Source organism: Procambarus clarkii, chromosome 81 (assembly GCF_040958095.1).
Source record: "Procambarus clarkii isolate CNS0578487 chromosome 81, FALCON_Pclarkii_2.0, whole genome shotgun sequence".
NCBI classification, from domain to species: Eukaryota; Metazoa; Arthropoda; class Malacostraca; order Decapoda; family Cambaridae; genus Procambarus; species Procambarus clarkii.
Window position 1 is genome coordinate 20,929,423 of NC_091230.1, and position 19,302 is coordinate 20,948,724.

The following is a 19,302-nucleotide window of genomic DNA, read 5'->3' on the forward strand; positions in this document are numbered from 1 at the left end:
ACATATGCCTTTATAAGTACCATAGATATGCCGTTATAAATATCAGACATATGTCTTTATAAGTACCATACATATCTTTAAATGTACCTTACATAAGTACCATACATATGTCAATTTAAGTACCATATATATACCCATATAAGTACCATACTGTTATGATCTCAGCCTGCAGGAGAAACGAGTCTCCCTCCTTGAGAGTTATTCATCAAGCCTGACCTAACCAGAAGGTCTAAGAAATATAGAGGTGATAACCCATATGTAAAATGGTTGCTTGGATATATATAACAATTTAAGATTATGGGCAATGAAGAAGAAAACAGATAAATGACTGGCTAGGAGATGTGGACATTTTGCTGGAGGCGTGAGGCTCGCTTCTGGAGGGGCTTTGACCTCACTTGAGTGCCAGACATCGCAGGGAGAAGCCGCGCTCCGTTTGAGCTCCCGTCAGAAGGGAACCCCTAGTGATATATCTCGAAGAGAAGAGAAGTATGCAGATGTGCCAGCTGTAGAATCGAGCTGGGAACGTTGTGGTCTCAAGTCCTGGTCGACGAGCAGATATTAAATCGCCCAGAGGCATTATTGTGGGCCGTGAAAGCGCCGTGACCAAGCTCTGTCAGAGGGATAGTGCCCTCACTAGACAATCTGTGGTAAGCACGATTTAAGCCAGTTCATAGTGATTGCTTGTAGTTGGTCGTGTGCCCAGCGACAGAAGCGATGTTTATTTATAAGTTAGACATGTTTTAATAAGGCAGAAGGCCTGAAATAAGAGAGTGGAGAGGGAGGAACACGGAGCGACATCCGTCCCCTCTGAGCGGTGGCGGGCCACTGAGGGAGCCCGGCTCCTGACGGCGAAGGACCCTCCCAGCGTGAGTGAGGACCGCCGGGCGACGTGGAGTATGGACCCGCCTAAAACGGGGGAGTCCACTCTCACTGTATGTAGAGGACAGATAGAGGTTTGAGGCAAACATATTGTGTGATTATTTGCGTTTATGTGTTAAAGGGGAAACAATTTTATTGGAGTGTCGATGGGTTGCAGGTTTGTCTTTGGGGAAGAAGTTGCTGAGAACTTCGATGCCAGCACAGATGAAGTAGTTGATGAGACTCCAAGGTAGTGGAGCAGAGGACCTCGAGTTGTGAGGAGAAGCAGCGAAGAGGAGTGTCACGTGCTTCTGTAGAGGCGGTGAAGCACCATAATTGCTCGAGGAAACTTCATGGCGTAGCAGCCAGGAGAGCTGTGGAGGACCCCAGCAGAAGGGTGAAGCACCATAGTTGCTCAAGGAAACTTCATGATAGCAGCCTGGAGGAGCTGCAGAGGATCCTGGTAGTGAAGCCCGGAAGAACCTAAAGATATCAGGGTAGTGAACTTCCAGATGTGGAAGGGAAGTTCTGGTGGATTACTTGTAGGGAGTTGATAGTGTTTGGTTGTCATTAGCGTGCAAGACACAGTGAGAGGTGAGTGATTGTTGGCATTCTTATGTCAAGGAGTGTTTTATACTGAAGTTTAGAGTTACAGTCGTAGGCTGGATTACCTACAGATGTATGCGTTCTAGGACTGATAGGGTGATCGATTGATCATTGCAGTGTAGCAAGGAACATTTAGGCTGATATATGTTATTGCATTCAAATGCCAATTTTCTTTGCACACATTTATAGATACATATATATATTCTCTTGCTGATGGTGCAACAGTGTATGTAGACTTGATCTACTTGAGGAGGTTGATAGTATCAGGTGGTGAATCAGAAGATAGGATACCACTTGATAAGCTGATGATAGAGTTCTGATGGTGTTGGAGTGCAACCTGATTGTAATATTATAGAGTATAGGATTCATTATTATTATATGTGTGTATGTATCGTGTATGTGTTTTGTACAGTAAATGTATCCCAATTTGCCGGTGTTTGCCCTTGTCCTAGTGAGGCTTCCCAGGAGGTAGTAAAGAAGGAGAGAGAGAAAGAACCAAGAACCACTGCTGTCGACAGGGTAGAAGGTAATACTAATAAGTCAAAGGGGGATTGAGGAGATCATATCACCTAAGGAGAGAGTGGGAAGTCACAGCGGCTCGAGTGGGTGTGTGCACGTGACAACGAGGCTAAGTGTTGGAGCCGCATCCCCTAAATGTGTGACGTTGAGCCCCTATCCAAGGGCCAGAAGCGCCTAGTGTTATCTCCTAGCGAGGTATAAGCACTCTACCGAGTTGTGGGTTGGGTTGTCTGTAAAGGAGGAACAACGACGACAACACCACCAACCCACGACTATAATAATACATATACCCATATAAGTACCATACATATACCCATATAAGTACCATAGATATGCCGTTATAAATATCAGACATATGTCTTTATAAGTACCATACATATCTTTAAATGTACCTTACATAAGTGCCATACATATATCAATTTAAGTACCATATATATACCCATATAAGTACCATACGTATATGTTTAAAAGTACCGAACTTTTATCTTTATTAGTACCATACATATGCTATTATATGTACCATACATAAACCATATAATTATCATACATATGCTATTATAAGTACCATACATTTGGCATTATAAGTGCAATACATATGCCATTATAAGTACCATACAAATGGCCATAAATTTACCATTCAAAATAATCTCTAAGCAAAGGAATAATATAAAAATTACTTTATTTTCACTACCCATTTTTGAATTAGCTGTTTATAATTATTATTACATGTTTTTCAACTCATTTTCCCTAATAATTTGTTGAGAAAACACGATGATATATCTGATATTTGAGATGGCTATATCTCGGTAAATATGGGTGTTTGGGCCTTGATATTGAAAATTAGCAAAGAAAGCCTTTATAGAAAGAAATGTAAATTGCTGTGGTAAACACAATGGTACCATTTTCAAAACGATTCTATGGCTGGTTTTGATTTTGAGTTTTGAGAAAAATGACGATTTCGCCCGGGCTGCGATTCTTTCCTGGCAAACGGCTGTGTGGCAGAAAATGTAAGCTCCTCGACAAAGTGACGTACTGTCCCGTTTTCTGAGTTTGGTCCTCTGGTAGGTTAGGATAGGACACTTACAATTTACCGTTTTCTTGACGTTAGGAAACATTAGGAGTACCATATAAGTACCATACACATGCCAATATATGTACCTTTTACATGGCCTTATAAGTACCATACATATGCTCGTGTAAATGCCATATATATGCCCATATAAGTATAATCCATGTGCCGTTTTAAGTACCATACATATGCATTTATAAGTATCATACATATGCCTTTATAAGTACCATAGATATGCCGTTATAAATATCAGACACATGTCTTTATAAGTACCATACATATCTTTAAATGTACCTTACATAAGTGCCATACATATGTCAATTTAAGTACCATATATATACCCATATAAGTACCATACATATACCCATATAAGTACCATACGTATATGTTTAAAAGTACCGAACTTTTATCTTTATTAGTACCATACATATGCTATTATATGTACCATACATAAACCATATAATTATCATACATATGCTATTATAAGTACCATACATTTGGCATTATAAGTGCAATACATATGCCATTATAAGTACCATACAAATGGCCATAAATTTACCATTCAAAATAATCTCTAAGCAAAGGAATAATATAGAAATTACTTTATTTTCATTACCCATTTTTGAATTAGCTGTTTATAATTATTATTACATGTTTTTCAACTCATTTTCCCTAATAATTTGTTGAGAAAACACGATGATATATCTGATATTTGAGATGCCTATATCTCGGTAAATATGGGTGTTTGGGCCTTGATATTGAAAATTAGCAAAGAAAGCCTTTACAGAAAGAAATGTAAATTGCTGTGGTAAACACAATGGTACCATTTTCAAAACGATTCTATGGCTGGTTTTGATTTTGAGTTTTGAGAAAAATGACGATTTCGCCCGGGCTGCGATTCTTTCCTGGCAAACGGCTGTGTGGCAGAAAATGTAAACTCCTCGACAAAGTGACGTACTGTCCCGTTTTCTGAGTTTGGTCCTCTGGTAGGTTAGGATAGGACACTTACAATTTACCGTTTTCTTGACGTTAGGAAACATTAGGAGTACCATATAAGTACCATACACATGCCCATATAAGTACCATACACATGCCAATATATGTACCTTTTACATGGCCTTATAAGTACCATACATATGCTCGTGTAAATGCCATATATATGCCCATATAAGTATAATCCATGTGCCGTTTTAAGTACCATACATATGCATTTATAAGTATCATACATATGCCTTTATAAGTACCATAGATATGCCGTTATAAATATCAGACATATGTCTTTATAAGTACCATAATATCTTTAAATGTACCTTACATAAGTGCCATACATATGTCAATTTAAGTACCATATATATACCCATATAAGTACCATACGTATATGTTTAAAAGTACCGAACTTTTATCTTTATTAGTACCATACATATGCTATTATATGTACCATACATAAACCATATAATTATCATACATATGCTATTATAAGTACCATACATTTGGCATTATAAGTGCAATACATATGCCATTATAAGTACCATACAAATGGCCATAAATTTACCATTCAAAATAATCTCTAAGCAAAGGAATAATATAGAAATTACTTTATTTTCATTACCCATTTTTGAATTAGCTGTTTATAATTATTATTACATGTTTTTCAACTCATTTTCCCTAAAAATTTGTTGAGAAAACACGATGATATATCTGATATTTGAGATGCCTATATCTCGGTAAATATGGGTGTTTGGGCCTTGATATTGAAAATTAGCAAAGAAAGCCTTTATAGAAAGAAATGTAAATTGCTGTGGTAAACACAATGGTACCATTTTCAAAACGATTCTATGGCTGGTTTTGATTTTGAGTTTTGAGAAAAATGACGATTTCGCCCGGGCTGCGATTCTTTCCTGGCAAACGGCTGTGTGGCGGAAAATGTAAGCTCTTCGAAAAAGTGACGTACTGTCCCGTTTTCTGAGTTTGGTCCTCTGGTAGGTTAGGATAGGACACTTACAATTTACCGTTTTCTTGACGTTAGGAAACATTAGGAGTACCATATAAGTACCATACACATGCCCATATAAGTACCATACACATGCCAATATATGTACCTTTTACATGGCCTTATAAGTACCATACATATGCTCGTGTAAATGCCATATATATGCCCATATAAGTATAATCCATGTGCCGTTTTAAGTACCATACATATGCATTTATAAGTATCATACATATGCCTTTATAAGTACCATAGATATGCCGTTATAAATATCAGACATATGTCTTTATAAGTACCATAATATCTTTAAATGTACCTTACATAAGTGCCATACATATGTCAATTTAAGTACCATATATATACCCATATAAGTACCATACGTATATGTTTAAAAGTACCGAACTTTTATCTTTATTAGTACCATACATATGCTATTATATGTACCATACATAAACCATATAATTATCATACATATGCTATTATAAGTACCATACATTTGGCATTATAAGTGCAATACATATGCCATTATAAGTACCATACAAATGGCCATAAATTTACCATTCAAAATAATCTCTAAGCAAAGGAATAATATAGAAATTACTTTATTTTCATTACCCATTTTTGAATTAGCTGTTTATAATTATTATTACATGTTTTTCAACTCATTTTCCCTAAAAATTTGTTGAGAAAACACGATGATATATCTGATATTTGAGATGCCTATATCTCGGTAAATATGGGTGTTTGGGCCTTGATATTGAAAATTAGCAAAGAAAGCCTTTATAGAAAGAAATGTAAATTGCTGTGGTAAACACAATGGTACCATTTTCAAAACGATTCTATGGCTGGTTTTGATTTTGAGTTTTGAGAAAAATGACGATTTCGCCCGGGCTGCGATTCTTTCCTGGCAAACGGCTGTGTGGCAGAAAATGTAAGCTCCTCGACAAAGTGACGTACTGTCCCGTTTTCTGAGTTTGGTCCTCTGGTAGGTTAGGATAGGACACTTACAATTTACCGTTTTCTTGACGTTAGGAAACATTAGGAGTACCATATAAGTACCATACACATGCCCATATAAGTACCATACACATGCCAATATATGTACCTTTTACATGGCCTTATAAGTACCATACATATGCTCGTGTAAATGCCATATATATACCCATATAAGTATAATCCATGTGCCGTTTTAAGTACCATACATATGCATTTATAAGTATCATACATATGCCTTTATAAGTACCATAGATATGCCGTTATAAATATCAGACATATGTCTTTATAAGTACCATACATATCTTTAAATGTACCTTACATAAGTGCCATACATATATCAATTTAAGTACCATATATATACCCATATAAGTACCATACGTATATGTTTAAAAGTACCGAACTTTTATCTTTATTAGTACCATACATATGCTATTATATGTACCATACATAAACCATATAATTATCATACATATGCTATTATAAGTACCATACATTTGGCATTATAAGTGCAATACATATGCCATTATAAGTACCATACAAATGGCCATAAATTTACCATTCAAAATAATCTCTAAGCAAAGGAATAATATAGAAATTACTTTATTTTCACTACCCATTTTTGAATTAGCTGTTTATAATTATTATTACATGTTTTTCAACTCATTTTCCCTAATAATTTGTTGAGAAAACACGATGATATATCTGATATTTGAGATGGCTATATCTCGGTAAATATGGGTGTTTGGGCCTTGATATTGAAAATTAGCAAAGAAAGCCTTTACAGAAAGAAATGTAAATTGCTGTGGTAAACACAATGGTACCATTTTCAAAACGATTCTATGGCTGGTTTTGATTTTGAGTTTTGAGAAAAATGACGATTTCGCCCGGGCTGCGATTCTTTCCTGGCAAACGGCTGTGTGGCAGAAAATGTAAGCTCCTCGACAAAGTGACGTACTGTCCCGTTTTCTGAGTTTGGTCCTCTGGTAGGTTAGGATAGGACACTTACAATTTACCGTTTTCTTGACGTTAGGAAACATTAGGAGTACCATATAAGTACCATACACATGCCAATATATGTACCTTTTACATGGCCTTATAAGTACCATACATATGCTCGTGTAAATGCCATATATATGCCCATATAAGTATAATCCATGTGCCGTTTTAAGTACCATACATATGCATTTATAAGTATCATACATATGCCTTTATAAGTACCATAGATATGCCGTTATAAATATCAGACATATGTCTTTATAAGTACCATACATATCTTTAAATGTACCTTACATAAGTGCCATACATATGTCAATTTAAGTACCATATATATACCCATATAAGTACCATACATATACCCATATAAGTACCATACGTATATGTTTAAAAGTACCGAACTTTTATCTTTATTAGTACCATACATATGCTATTATATGTACCATACATAAACCATATAATTATCATACATATGCTATTATAAGTACCATACATTTGGCATTATAAGTGCAATACATATGCCATTATAAGTACCATACAAATGGCCATAAATTTACCATTCAAAATAATCTCTAAGCAAAGGAATAATATAGAAATTACTTTATTTTCATTACCCATTTTTGAATTAGCTGTTTATAATTATTATTACATGTTTTTCAACTCATTTTCCCTAATAATTTGTTGAGAAAACACGATGATATATCTGATATTTGAGATGCCTATATCTCGGTAAATATGGGTGTTTGGGCCTTGATATTGAAAATTAGCAAAGAAAGCCTTTACAGAAAGAAATGTAAATTGCTGTGGTAAACACAATGGTACCATTTTCAAAACGATTCTATGGCTGGTTTTGATTTTGAGTTTTGAGAAAAATGACGATTTCGCCCGGGCTGCGATTCTTTCCTGGCAAACGGCTGTGTGGCAGAAAATGTAAACTCCTCGACAAAGTGACGTACTGTCCCGTTTTCTGAGTTTGGTCCTCTGGTAGGTTAGGATAGGACACTTACAATTTACCGTTTTCTTGACGTTAGGAAACATTAGGAGTACCATATAAGTACCATACACATGCCCATATAAGTACCATACACATGCCAATATATGTACCTTTTACATGGCCTTATAAGTACCATACATATGCTCGTGTAAATGCCATATATATGCCCATATAAGTATAATCCATGTGCCGTTTTAAGTACCATACATATGCATTTATAAGTATCATACATATGCCTTTATAAGTACCATAGATATGCCGTTATAAATATCAGACATATGTCTTTATAAGTACCATAATATCTTTAAATGTACCTTACATAAGTGCCATACATATGTCAATTTAAGTACCATATATATACCCATATAAGTACCATACGTATATGTTTAAAAGTACCGAACTTTTATCTTTATTAGTACCATACATATGCTATTATATGTACCATACATAAACCATATAATTATCATACATATGCTATTATAAGTACCATACATTTGGCATTATAAGTGCAATACATATGCCATTATAAGTACCATACAAATGGCCATAAATTTACCATTCAAAATAATCTCTAAGCAAAGGAATAATATAGAAATTACTTTATTTTCATTACCCATTTTTGAATTAGCTGTTTATAATTATTATTACATGTTTTTCAACTCATTTTCCCTAAAAATTTGTTGAGAAAACACGATGATATATCTGATATTTGAGATGCCTATATCTCGGTAAATATGGGTGTTTGGGCCTTGATATTGAAAATTAGCAAAGAAAGCATTTATAGAAAGAAATGTAAATTGCTGTGGTAAACACAATGGTACCATTTTCAAAACGATTCTATGGCTGGTTTTGATTTTGAGTTTTGAGAAAAATGACGATTTCGCCCGGGCTGCGATTCTTTCCTGGCAAACGGCTGTGTGGCGGAAAATGTAAGCTCTTCGAAAAAGTGACGTACTGTCCCGTTTTCTGAGTTTGGTCCTCTGGTAGGTTAGGATAGGACACTTACAATTTACCGTTTTCTTGACGTTAGGAAACATTAGGAGTACCATATAAGTACCATACACATGCCCATATAAGTACCATACACATGCCAATATATGTACCTTTTACATGGCCTTATAAGTACCATACATATGCTCGTGTAAATGCCATATATATGCCCATATAAGTATAATCCATGTGCCGTTTTAAGTACCATACATATGCATTTATAAGTATCATACATATGCCTTTATAAGTACCATAGATATGCCGTTATAAATATCAGACATATGTCTTTATAAGTACCATAATATCTTTAAATGTACCTTACATAAGTGCCATACATATGTCAATTTAAGTACCATATATATACCCATATAAGTACCATACGTATATGTTTAAAAGTACCGAACTTTTATCTTTATTAGTACCATACATATGCTATTATATGTACCATACATAAACCATATAATTATCATACATATGCTATTATAAGTACCATACATTTGGCATTATAAGTGCAATACATATGCCATTATAAGTACCATACAAATGGCCATAAATTTACCATTCAAAATAATCTCTAAGCAAAGGAATAATATAGAAATTACTTTATTTTCATTACCCATTTTTGAATTAGCTGTTTATAATTATTATTACATGTTTTTCAACTCATTTTCCCTAAAAATTTGTTGAGAAAACACGATGATATATCTGATATTTGAGATGCCTATATCTCGGTAAATATGGGTGTTTGGGCCTTGATATTGAAAATTAGCAAAGAAAGCCTTTATAGAAAGAAATGTAAATTGCTGTGGTAAACACAATGGTACCATTTTCAAAACGATTCTATGGCTGGTTTTGATTTTGAGTTTTGAGAAAAATGACGATTTCGCCCGGGCTGCGATTCTTTCCTGGCAAACGGCTGTGTGGCGGAAAATGTAAGCTCTTCGACAAAGTGACGTACTGTCCCGTTTTCTGAGTTTGGTCCTCTGGTAGGTTAGGATAGGACACTTACAATTTACCGTTTTCTTGACGTTAGGAAACATTAGGAGTACCATATAAGTACCATACACATGCCCATATAAGTACCATACACATGCCAATATATGTACCTTTTACATGGCCTTATAAGTACCATACATATGCTCGTGTAAATGCCATATATATGCCCATATAAGTATAATCCATGTGCCGTTTTAAGTACCATACATATGCATTTATAAGTATCATACATATGCCTTTATAAGTACCATAGATATGCCGTTATAAATATCAGACATATGTCTTTATAAGTACCATACATATCTTTAAATGTACCTTACATAAGTGCCATACATATGTCAATTTAAGTACCATATATATACCCATATAAGTACCATACATATACCCATATAAGTACCATACGTATATGTTTAAAAGTACCGAACTTTTATCTTTATTAGTACCATACATATGCTATTATATGTACCATACATAAACCATATAATTATCATACATATGCTATTATAAGTACCATACATTTGGCATTATAAGTGCAATACATATGCCATTATAAGTACCATACAAATGGCCATAAATTTACCATTCAAAATAATCTCTAAGCAAAGGAATAATATAGAAATTACTTTATTTTCATTACCCATTTTTGAATTAGCTGTTTATAATTATTATTACATGTTGTCAACTCATTTTCCCTAATAATTTGTTGAGAAAACACGATGATATATCTGATATTTGAGATGGCTATATCTCGGTAAATATGGGTGTTTGGGCCTTGATATTGAAAATTAGCAAAGAAAGCCTTTATAGAAAGAAATGTAAATTGCTGTGGTAAACACAATGGTACCATTTTCAAAACGATTCTATGGCTGGTTTTGATTTTGAGTTTTGAGAAAAATGACGATTTCGCCCGGGCTGCGATTCTTTCCTGGCAAACGGCTGTGTGGCAGAAAATGTAAGCTCCTCGACAAAGTGACGTACTGTCCCGTTTTCTGAGTTTGGTCCTCTGGTAGGTTAGGATAGGACACTTACAATTTACCGTTTTCTTGACGTTAGGAAACATTAGGAGTACCATATAAGTACCATACACATGCCCATATAAGTACCATACACATGCCAATATATGTACCTTTTACATGGCCTTATAAGTACCATACATATGCTCGTGTAAATGCCATATATATGCCCATATAAGTATAATCCATGTGCCGTTTTAAGTACCATACATATGCATTTATAAGTATCATACATATGCCTTTATAAGTACCATAGATATGCCGTTATAAATATCAGACATATGTCTTTATAAGTACCATACATATCTTTAAATGTACCTTACATAAGTGCCATACATATGTCAATTTAAGTACCATATATATACCCATATAAGTACCATACATATACCCATATAAGTACCATACGTATATGTTTAAAAGTACCGAACTTTTATCTTTATTAGTACCATACATATGCTATTATATGTACCATACATAAACCATATAATTATCATACATATGCTATTATAAGTACCATACATTTGGCATTATAAGTGCAATACATATGCCATTATAAGTACCATACAAATGGCCATAAATTTACCATTCAAAATAATCTCTAAGCAAAGGAATAATATAGAAATGACTTTATTTTCATTACCCATTTTTGAATTAGCTGTTTATAATTATTATTACATGTTTTTCAACTCATTTTCCCTAATAATTTGTTGAGAAAACACGATGATATATCTGATATTTGAGATGGCTGTATCTCGGTAAATATGGGTGTTGGGCCTTGATATTGAAAATTAGCAAAGAAAGCCTTTATAGAAAGAAATGTAAATTGCTGTGGTAAACACAATGGTACCATTTTCAAAACGATTCTATGGCTGGTTTTGATTTTGAGTTTTGAGAAAAATGACGATTTCGCCCGGGCTGCGATTCTTTCCTGGCAAACGGCTGTGTGGCAGAAAATGTAAGCTCCTCGACAAAGTGACGTACTGTCCCGTTTTCTGAGTTTGGTCCTCTGGTAGGTTAGGATAGGACACTTACAATTTACCGTTTTCTTGACGTTAGGAAACAATAGGAGTACCATATAAGTACCATACACATGCCCATATAAGTACCATACACATGCCAATATATGTACCTTTTACATGGCCTTATAAGTACCATACATATGCTCGTGTAAATGCCATATATATGCCCATATAAGTATAATCCATGTGCCGTTTTAAGTACCATACATATGCATTTATAAGTATCATACATATGCCTTTATAAGTACCATAGATATGCCGTTATAAATATCAGACATATGTCTTTATAAGTACCATAATATCTTCAAATGTACCTTACATAAGTGCCATACATATGTCAATTTAAGTACCATATATATACCCATATAAGTACCATACGTATATGCTTAAAAGTACCGAACTTTTATCTTTATTAGTACCATACATATGCTATTATATGTACCATACATAAACCATATAATTATCATACATATGCTATTATAAGTACCATACATTTGGCATTATAAGTGCAATACATATGCCATTATAAGTACCATACAAATGGCCATAAATTTACCATTCAAAATAATCTTTAAGCAAAGGAATAATATAGAAATTACTTTATTTTCACTACCCATTTTTGAATTAGCTGTTTATAATTATTATTACATGTTGTCAACTCATTTTCCCTAATAATTTGTTGAGAAAACACGATGATATATCTGATATTTGAGATGGCTATATCTCGGTAAATATGGGTGTTTGGGCCTTGATATTGAAAATTAGCAAAGAAAGCCTTTACAGAAAGAAATGTAAATTGCTGTGGTAAACACAATGGTACCATTTTCAAAACGATTCTATGGCTGGTTTTGATTTTGAGTTTTGAGAAAAATGACGATTTCGCCCGGGCTGCGATTCTTTCCTGGCAAACGGCTGTGTGGCAGAAAATGTAAGCTCCTCGACAAAGTGACGTACTGTCCCGTTTTCTGAGTTTGGTCCTCTGGTAGGTTAGGATAGGACACTTACAATTTACCGATTTCTTGACGTTAGGAAACAATAGGAGTACCATATAAGTACCATACACATGCCCATATAAGTACCATACGCATGCCAATATATGTACCTTTTACATGGCCTTATAAGTACCATACATATGCTCGTGTAAATGCCATATATATGCCCATATAAGTATAATCCATGTGCCGTTTTAAGTACCATACATATGCATTTATAAGTATCATACATATACCTTTATAAGTACCATAGATATGCCGTTATAAATATCAGACATATGTCTTTATAAGTACCATACATATCTTTAAATGTACCTTACATAAGTGCCATACATATGTCAATTTAAGTACCATATATATACCCATATAAGTACCATACATATACCCATATAAGTACCATACGTATATGTTTAAAAGTACCGAACTTTTATCTTTATTAGTACCATACATATGCTATTATATGTACCATACATAAACCATATAATTATCATACATATGCTATTATAAGTACCATACATTTGGCATTATAAGTGCAATACATATGCCATTATAAGTACCATACAAATGGCCATAAATTTACCATTCAAAATAATCTCTAAGCAAAGGAATAATATAGAAATGACTTTATTTTCATTACCCATTTTTGAATTAGCTGTTTATAATTATTATTACATGTTTTTCAACTCATTTTCCCTAATAATTTGTTGAGAAAACACGATGATATATCTGATATTTGAGATGGCTGTATCTCGGTAAATATGGGTGTTTGGGCCTTGATATTGAAAATTAGCAAAGAAAGCCTTTACAGAAAAAAATGTAAATTGCTGTGGTAAACACAATGGTACCATTTTCAAAACGATTCTATGGCTGGTTTTGATTTTGAGTTTTGAGAAAAATGACGATTTCGCCCGGGCTGCGATTCTTTCCTGGCAAACGGCTGTGTGGCAGAAAATGTAAGCTCCTCGACAAAGTGACGTACTGTCCCGTTTTCTGAGTTTGGTCCTCTGGTAGGTTAGGATAGGACACTTACAATTTACCGTTTTCTTGACGTTAGGAAACAATAGGAGTACCATATAAGTACCATACACATGCCCATATAAGTACCATACACATGCCAATATATGTACCTTTTACATGGCCTTATAAGTACCATACATATGCTCGTGTAAATGCCATATATATGCCCATATAAGTATAATCCATGTGCCGTTTTAAGTACCATACATATGCATTTATAAGTATCATACATATGCCTTTATAAGTACCATAGATATGCCGTTATAAATATCAGACATATGTCTTTATAAGTACCATAATATCTTTAAATGTACCTTACATAAGTGCCATACATATGTCAATTTAAGTACCATATATATACCCATATAAGTACCATACGTATATGTTTAAAAGTACCGAACTTTTATCTTTATTAGTACCATACATATGCTATTATATGTACCATACATAAACCATATAATTATCATACATATGCTATTATAAGTACCATACATTTGGCATTATAAGTGCAATACATATGCCATTATAAGTACCATACAAATGGCCATAAATTTACCATTCAAAATAATCTCTAAGCAAAGGAATAATATAGAAATTACTTTATTTTCACTACCCATTTTTGAATTAGCTGTTTATAATTATTATTACATGTTGTCAACTCATTTTCCCTAATAATTTGTTGAGAAAACACGATGATATATCTGATATTTGAGATGGCTATATCTCGGTAAATATGGGTGTTTGGGCCTTGATATTGAAAATTAGCAAAGAAAGCCTTTACAGAAAGAAATGTAAATTGCTGTGGTAAACACAATGGTACCATTTTCAAAACGATTCTATGGCTGGTTTTGATTTTGAGTTTTGAGAAAAATGACGATTTCGCCCGGGCTGCGATTCTTTCCTGGCAAACGGCTGTGTGGCAGAAAATGTAAGCTCCTCGACAAAGTGACGTACTGTCCCGTTTTCTGAGTTTGGTCCTCTGGTAGGTTAGGATAGGACACTTACAATTTACCGTTTTCTTGACGTTAGGAAACATTAGGAGTACCATATAAGTACCATACACATGCTCATATAAGTACCATACACATGCCAATATATGTACCTTTTACATGGCCTTATAAGTACCATACATATGCTCGTGTAAATGCCATATATATGCCCATATAAGTATAATCCATGTGCCGTTTTAAGTACCATACATATGCATTTATAAGTATCATACATATGCCTTTATAAGTACCATAGATATGCCGTTATAAATATCAGACATATGTCTTTATAAGTACCATACATATCTTTAAATGTACCTTACATAAGTGCCATACATATGTCAATTTAAGTACCATATATATACCCATATAAGTACCATACATATACCCATATAAGTACCATACGTATATGTTTAAAAGTACCGAACTTTTATCTTTATTAGTACCATACATATGCTATTATATGTACCATACATAAACCATATAATTATCATACATATGCTATTATAAGTACCATACATTTGGCATTATAAGTGCAATACATATGCCATTATAAGTACCATACAAATGGCCATAAATTTACCATTCAAAATAATCTCTAAGCAAAGGAATAATATAGAAATTACTTTATTTTCATTACCCATTTTTGAATTAGCTGTTTATAATTATTATTACATGTTTTTCAACTCATTTTCCCTAAAAATTTGTTGAGAAAACACGATGATATATCTGATATTTGAGATGCCTATATCTCGGTAAATATGGGTGTTTGGGCCTTGATATTGAAAATTAGCAAAGAAAGCCTTTACAGAAAGAAATGTAAATTGCTGTGGTAAACACAATGGTACCATTTTCAAAACGATTCTATGGCTGGTTTTGATTTTGAGTTTTGAGAAAAATGACGATTTCGCCCGGGCTGCGATTCTTTCCTGGCAAACGGCTGTGTGGCGGAAAATGTAAGCTCTTCGACAAAGTGACGTACTGTCCCGTTTTCTGAGTTTGGTCCTCTGGTAGGTTAGGATAGGACACTTACAATTTACCGTTTTCTTGACGTTAGGAAACATTAGGAGTACCATATAAGTACCATACACATGCCCATATAAGTACCATACACATGCCAATATATGTACCTTTTACATGGCCTTATAAGTACCATACATATGCTCGTGTAAATGCCATATATATGCCCATATAAGTATAATCCATGTGCCGTTTTAAGTACCATACATATGCATTTATAAGTATCATACATATGCCTTTATAAGTACCATAGATATGCCGTTATAAATATCAGACATATGTCTTTATAAGTACCATACATATCTTTAAATGTACCTTACATAAGTGCCATACATATGTCAATTTAAGTACCATATATATACCCATATAAGTACCATACATATACCCATATAAGTACCATACGTATATGTTTAAAAGTACCGAACTTTTATCTTTATTAGTACCATACATATGCTATTATATGTACCATACATAAACCATATAATTATCATACATATGCTATTATAAGTACCATACATTTGGCATTATAAGTGCAATACATATGCCATTATAAGTACCATACAAATGGCCATAAATTTACCATTCAAAATAATCTCTAAGCAAAGGAATAATATAGAAATTACTTTATTTTCACTACCCATTTTTGAATTAGCTGTTTATAATTATTATTACATGTTGTCAACTCATTTTCCCTAATAATTTGTTGAGAAAACACGATGATATATCTGATATTTGAGATGGCTATATCTCGGTAAATATGGGTGTTTGGGCCTTGATATTGAAAATTAGCAAAGAAAGCCTTTACAGAAAGAAATGTAAATTGCTGTGGTAAACACAATGGTACCATTTTCAAAACGATTCTATGGCTGGTTTTGATTTTGAGTTTTGAGAAAAATGACGATTTCGCCCGGGCTGCGATTCTTTCCTGGCAAACGGCTGTGTGGCGGAAAATGTAAGCTCTTCGACAAAGTGACGTACTGTCCCGTTTTCTGAGTTTGGTCCTCTGGTAGGTTAGGATAGGACACTTACAATTTACCGTTTTCTTGACGTTAGGAAACATTAGGAGTACCATATAAGTACCATACACATGCCCATATAAGTACCATACACATGCCAATATATGTACCTTTTACATGGCCTTATAAGTACCATACATATGCTCGTGTAAATGCCATATATATGCCCATATAAGTATAATCCATGTGCCGTTTTAAGTACCATACATATGCATTTATAAGTATCATACATATGCCTTTATAAGTACCATAGATATGCCGTTATAAATATCAGACATATGTCTTTATAAGTACCATACATATCTTTAAATGTACCTTACATAAGTGCCATACATATGTCAATTTAAGTACCATATATATACCCATATAAGTACCATACATATACCCATATAAGTACCATACGTATATGTTTAAAAGTACCGAACTTTTATCTTTATTAGTACCATACATATGCTATTATATGTACCATACATAAACCATATAATTATCATACATATGCTATTATAAGTACCATACATTTGGCATTATAAGTGCAATACATATGCCATTATAAGTACCATACAAATGGCCATAAATTTACCATTCAAAATAATCTCTAAGCAAAGGAATAATATAGAAATTACTTTATTTTCACTACCCATTTTTGAATTAGCTGTTTATAATTATTATTACATGTTGTCAACTCATTTTCCCTAATAATTTGTTGAGAAAACACGATGATATATCTGATATTTGAGATGGCTATATCTCGGTAAATATGGGTGTTTGGGCCTTGATATTGAAAATTAGCAAAGAAAGCCTTAACAGAAAGAAATGTAAATTGCTGTGGTAAACACAATGGTACCATTTTCAAAACGATTCTATGGCTGGTTTTGATTTTGAGTTTTGAGAAAAATGACGATTTCGCCCGGGCTGCGATTCTTTCCTGGCAAACGGCTGTGTGGCAGAAAATGTAAGCTCCTCGACAAAGTGACGTACTGTCCCGTTTTCTGAGTTTGGTCCTCTGGTAGGTTAGGATAGGACACTTACAATTTACCGTTTTCTTGACGTTAGGAAACAATAGGAGTACCATATAAGTACCATACACATGCCCATATAAGTACCACACGCATGCCAATATATGTACCTTTTACATGGCCTTATAAGTACCATACATATGCTCGTGTAAATGCCATATATATGCCCATATAAGTATAATCCATGTGCCGTTTTAAGTACCATACATATGCATTTATAAGTATCATACATATACCTTTATAAGTACCATAGATATGCCGTTATAAATATCAGACATATGTCTTTATAAGTACCATACATATCTTTAAATGTACCTTACATAAGTGCCATACATATGTCAATTTAAGTACCATATATATACCCATATAAGTACCATACATATACCCATATAAGTACCATACGTATATGTTTAAAAGTACCGAACTTTTATCTTTATTAGTACCATACATATGCTATTATATGTACCATACATAAACCATATAATTATCATACATATGCTATTATAAGTACCATACATTTGGCATTATAAGTGCAATACATATGCCATTATAAGTACCATACAAATGGCCATAAATTTACCATTCAAAATAATCTCTAAGCAAAGGAATAATATAGAAATGACTTTATTTTCATTACCCATTTTTGAATTAGCTGTTTATAATTATTATTACATGTTTTTCAACTCATTTTCCCTAATAATTTGTTGAGAAAACACGATGATATATCTGATATTTGAGATGGCTGTATCTCGGTAAATATGGGTGTTTGGGCCTTGATATTGAAAATTAGCAAAGAAAGCCTTTACAGAAAGAAATGTAAATTGCTGTGGTAAACACAATGGTACCATTTTCAAAACGATTCTATGGCTGGTTTTGATTTTGAGTTTTGAGAAAAATGACGATTTCGCCCGGGCTGCGATTCTTTCCTGGCAAACGGCTGTGTGGCAGAAAATGTAAGCTCCTCGACAAAGTGACGTACTGTCCCGTTTTCTGAGTTTGGTCCTCTGGTAGGTTAGGATAGGACACTTACAATTTACCGTTTTCTTGACGTTAGGAAACAATAGGAGTACCATATAAGTACCATACACATGCCCATATAAGTACCATACACATGCCAATATATGTACCTTTTACATGGCCTTATAAGTACCATACATATGCTCGTGTAAATGCCATATATATGCCCATATAAGTATAATCCATGTGCCGTTT

The 19,302-nt window shown here is 33.8% G+C and overlaps 1 protein-coding gene across 3 annotated transcripts in view; it reads right to left on the reverse strand.

The window, feature by feature from the left end:
* Positions 1-19,302, reverse strand: part of LOC123773203 (T-box transcription factor T-like) — a 214,721-nt gene that overhangs the window by 112,138 nt on the left and 83,281 nt on the right. The gene's annotated exons all lie outside the window — the stretch shown is intronic.